Source organism: Lolium rigidum, chromosome 2 (assembly GCF_022539505.1).
Source record: "Lolium rigidum isolate FL_2022 chromosome 2, APGP_CSIRO_Lrig_0.1, whole genome shotgun sequence".
NCBI lineage: Eukaryota > Viridiplantae > Streptophyta > Magnoliopsida > Poales > Poaceae > Lolium > Lolium rigidum.
This window is the reverse complement of record NC_061509.1, coordinates 27,745,871-27,751,265: the sequence shown is the minus strand read 5'-3', so window position 1 is coordinate 27,751,265 and position 5,395 is coordinate 27,745,871. Positions and strand designations below refer to the sequence as shown.

The window sequence follows — 5,395 nt, the reverse complement described above, 5'->3', positions numbered from 1 at the left end:
GCATGTTCAAACCCCTGCAATGCCGCAACTAGTCAATTCTTAATTTGTACGTTTCAATATGGCTGCCTGGAGGTTAAGTGCTGTTGCAGCCAGATCGATTCAATCTTCTTACACGAAGTCAACTCGATATGGCTGGTCGCAGGAGTTGTACGTTCTTCTTTTGAAGCTTTCACCGGGGAGAGAATCTCCACCTGAATATATTGCGTTCAATGCACTTTGCAACCTCTCATCTCTGTTTGCAACTCTTGTACATTTGCACATGAAATGCACTGTGCAACCTCTCATCTGAAATTCTTAACCATATATAAGCTTATCATCTTTATCGTAAAAATATAAGCTTGTCATTTAAGTAGATTGGCGATCTTGAAGGTGGAATCATCAGCTGATTGTACTCCTTATCGGAAAAGAAAACCAACACCGTAATAAATCGATCCCAAGTACTTGCAAGATATCGCAAGTACTTGCCGGTAATTCTTAGTTATTAATTCACTGATCGAAGAACGTACACATAAGCCACTTGAGCATGAACCTAGTGCAACTACTATACTAGTTAATATATCTTCATCATCCGGTTGGGTTTCGTGTTTGTTGATGTGGTATCATGTCAGCCTCTTTCAATCTACGGTTGTCATTATTGACGAAGGTTGATGCTCCGGTGCGATTGTATTTTGAGGCTTTAACACGATGACTTCTCATCTGTTTACTTCAACAATCTCTACTACGCAAAATTTTGCCCGGCTCGGCTATGGAGGGGCGAGAATGACCGCATGTCTTCGGCTCGTGATAGTGTCTGTAGTCGTCGCTAGGTGGTCTGAGTACTTATTTGTATTTTTTTTATTTTTTTAGGCAATATTTACTGCTATTGATGATTATTAATAAATCGGTTGAATTTCGCAAAAAAAATCTTCATCAACCAATGCAGCGGCAGGGTAACCATTTCCCAAAATACAATGTGATTAACTAAATTTGTAATCTATGCGGTAAACTTGTTTAATGCTGTAGAAACACATCTTAAACTCCGATCCAGCTCCTGCATGTGTAAGCAAGGCATGGTCAACTCTCTGCACGGCTTACAACAATCACAATCGCAGTGACAGATCGAGGCACGTTGCGTGTATGCGTATATGCGTGTTCCACTTACGGCCCATCAACGCGTTCTATGCGTGTGGAGTACTAGAAGTCGATCTAGAAGAAAGCTGGAAATGTTGCAGTCAGATCGAATAAACCCTACTGTGCCATTCTTTGCATAGTTCTGCACTTGCAAAAATCAATGCCTTTCATACTCCATATAAGTAGTTAGGCAGCTCTGATAGGTTCAACACCGTACAGATGTACGATCATTGTTAATCTCTTCATTAATTAGTTGGACAGTGTTAGTTAAGAAACAGAGTAGTAGCACGTCAAACATATAACTAATGCCCGGTGTGCACATTAACTTGAGCAAAATACATGGAATATTAGTTGAAACGACCTAACTATACAAAACGAACCTGCGGAAACAGATACCAGCGAATATGCCAAACTGAAGCAGCTCCTGCTGCTATAAATACATGTCTCCTTGCAGTCTCTCGAGCACACACCAACCATTGCAAGTTTGCAACCTCAAGACTCTAAGTTGCTCTTCTTGCCGAGTTCTTAGGCACAGACTACCGCGGAGCTCTCAGAGCTCCAAGGAGCAACCGAGCAAGGAAGAAGATACCTTCTTCCAAGCCGCCCCAAAGGAAGAAGATATGGAAATGGAGGTCGGCAGGGAGGGTGGCACAGCGGCACCACCACGGTTCTCGCTGCCGGTGGACTCAGAGCACAAGGCCAAGTCCATAAAGATATTCTCCTTCGGCAACCCTCACATGCGCGCCTTCCACCTCGGGTGGATGTCCTTCTTCACCTGCGTCGTCTCTACGTTCGCCGCCGCGCCGCTCATCCCCATCATCCGCGACAACCTCAACCTCACCAAGGCCGACATCGGCAACGCCGGGGTCGCATCTGTCTCTGGCGCCATCTTCTCTAGGCTGGCCATGGGCGCCATCTGCGACCTCCTCGGCCCGCGCTATGGATGTGCCTTCCTTGTCATGCTCTCCGCGCCAGCGGTGTTCTGCATGTCCATCATCGAAGGCCCTGCCGGATACATTACTATTCGTTTCCTCATTGGTGTCTCACTCGCCACCTTCGTGTCATGCCAGTACTGGGTGAGCACCATGTTCAACAGCAAGATCATCGGGACGGTTGGCGGCTTGACTGCGGGGTGGGGTGATATGGGTGGTGGCGCCACCCAGCTCATCATGCCTCTCGTCTTTGATGCCATCTTGGCATGTGGTGCAACTGAATTCACAGCATGGCGGCTTGCCTACTTTGTCCCGGGAATGATGTTGGTGGTGATGGGCTTGCTCGTGCTCACCATGGGACAAGACCTTCCCGATGGCAACCTCGGGAGCCTCCAGAAAAATGGTGATATGAACAAAGACAAGTTTTCAGACGTTCTCCGAGGCGCCGTCACCAACTACCGCACCTGGATATTCGTCTTCATCTACGGCTACTGCATGGGTGTCGAGCTCACCACCAACAATGTGATCGCCGAGTACTACTACGACAGCTTCCACCTCGACCTTCGTGCTGCCGGCACCATCGCTGCCTCCTTCGGCTTGGCCAATATCTTCGCGCGTCCTATGGGTGGCTACCTCTCCGACCTTGGTGCCCGCTACTTCGGCATGCGCGCTCGACTCGGAACATATGGATCCTCCGGACTGCCGGTGGAGCCTTCGCATCTGTCTTGGCCGCGCATCCACCCTCCCAACTTCGGTCACATGCATGGTCCTCTACTCCATTTGCGTCGAGGCCGCATGCGGAGCTGTGTATGGAGTCATCCCTTTTGTCTCCCGACGCTCCCTTGGCCTCATCTCTGGCATGAGCGGTGCCGGTGGCAACGTGGGTGGCGGGCTCACCCAATTCCTCTTCTTCACATCGTCGCAATACTCCACGGGCAAGGGGCTCCAGTACATGGGCATCATGATCATGGTATGCACGCTCCCTGTCGCGCTTGTGCACTTCCCCCAGTGGGGCTCCATGCTGCTTCCTCCCAGCGCTGGTGCCACCGAGGAGGACTACTATGGCTCTGAGTGGACGGATGATGACAAGAGCAAGGGTCTCCATGGCGCGAGCCTCAAGTTCGCCGAGAATAGCACCTCTGAGCGTGGAAGACGCAATGCCATCCTCGCCGTACCTGCCACACCGCCCAACACCACGCCCTAACATGTGTAAAGCTCGATCGACTATGTTTACCTCCGTACCATGCACACGTATATACATACGTATGCATACTGCTTGTACATGCCCTAGGGGTCGAGGTGATGCGCCCTATTAGGACGGTGTGGTTTTCCACACCACGTGACTTTGTGGGCGCATATCCAAATTCATCGTAGAGGAGGCCTTAGTCTCTCATAGGGGTTTGTATTTTGTAATATGTTATAAGAGGTTAATATGAGAATGTACATCAGTGGCCATCAATCTGTTGCACTTCCTCGTCTGCTTTGGCTGTTTACGGGAAAAATGGAAGGCAAAGTATTTTGCAATGGTGCAACTGATTTGGATCGAGAAGTCACTAACAAGTTCTTATGTTGTTGCTTACAACTCCAGCACCAGATCGACCTACAAACTGCTGAACTAAAATACACGTCATGTCGCTAGCCAGCCCTAGAAATATGGAGTACTACAACTATACGTTTAGACTTTATTATATGTAACCGATGACAGTGCAGCCAGCTAGAATATAGATTGATGTGTTGTTTACATAGCAACCACTGTGTACCTAATTTCGTACTTGATGATCCTGCGTGTGTACGGACCATAACGTACGTACAACTGTTTGATGATGCACAAATCATGGAAAGTGCCACGCAAACAAAAGAGGCAGAGTCAACTGTTGATGATGTACACACGGTATGAAAAGTGCCACGCCAAAAAAAAGTTAATCAAAATCTAGACGAACAGCTGATAGCAGGGAGACCGGGAGAGCACACTACCACAAGTAAGGCTTCGTTTGTCTTGGACTAGCTACTTGTCCGGCTGAATTAACGCAACGATGAAGCCGGTGACCGCCGTTTACAATTTATAATCATCACACTATGTAATGCATGGGCGGCTACTACCACTTGACGCCAATATTAGGTTAGTGACGACGATGTAGCCAGAATTAATACATATAGCAACCTACCGTGCTCCGTACAACTTCATGTGCGAGCCGTTAATGACTTTGTTTTCATCTAAGCCAGGTCAACTCTTTGCCAGGATTTGAACGCAGCCTCATTTTATGTATTTTTCATCATCCATCAGTCCTAGTGTGGTAGAACATGATATGTTGCTATGTTCCAGTGCGATATTGCTGATACTATCATGTTGGCCTAGGATAATTTGTTGCAGTGGCATAGCGAACCCACTCATGGGGCTTAGGAGTTAGGAAAGGACTATTCACATCGATAGTGACGAGTGTTTGCCCAAGAATAGGACTGATACTCTACCCTAGTTGTCAATAATCCTGAACAAGTGCTCGTCGAACCAGCCAAAGCAAGTTCTAAATCTGAAGCTAGTGCTACATCTTTTTTTTTTTGCAAAAATGTTTGTGATGAAGATAAAATTTCAGAAAAGTGATATGTTACTGAATCAAAAAGATGATGGCAAGCTCAGTTGACGAACTAAAAGTTAGCCAAATGAAGATGTTGATATGTTTATTTGGTAACGTAGGTATTGTTTATTTCAGGAAAACTTCTGTGCATGTGGCTCATTTCCATCCGATCTCCGTATGGGTTTTATTTCCCTTCATGTTGTCTTCTAGTTTTTCTTTGCGTTTCTTTTCTAAAATCAACATGATGTTAAGAAATATGTGGATGGCGTATGGGGAAAATGCAATCTTGATTAGTGTAATTCTAAAATGTAAACTTAATGCACCTTATGTTGCTCACAGCTAAATATATATTGATGATAAAAATGCCACTGGTGTTTGTACTGCTACGTAGTATACATAGCAACCACCGGCAAGTTTAGCTCCCATTCGTGGAGCGGGCAATCGTGAGCAATCATCTGTTGTCCTGACATATTTCACAAATAGGTTTCACAGAATTGTTTCTTCAGGTTTGTACTAAATAATCAAATGTTTAGTTAAATTATGGCATATTTTTCATCGAGGATTTTGAAAACGGTTTCACAACAAAAAAAATAATCATGTGGTGTGACTGAAAAGTGAACCATATTGAAACATCCCCAAAGATGAACTGTCGGCTGATTTTGATTGGTATTAAAGTTTCTGGAACTAAATCCTTACCAAATGATCGTTACTCAATTGCGGACATGACATGGGTTGATACCATACTCCAACATTCTCAGCAAATGAACTACGATAATGTAC

The 5,395-nt window shown here is 45.9% G+C and overlaps 1 pseudogene; it reads left to right on the top strand.

Moving 5' to 3' along the window:
- The first annotated feature begins 1,730 nt into the window (after positions 1-1,730).
- On the top strand, positions 1,731-3,246 carry LOC124686147 (annotated as a pseudogene).
- Positions 3,247-5,395: the final 2,149 nt, after the last annotated feature.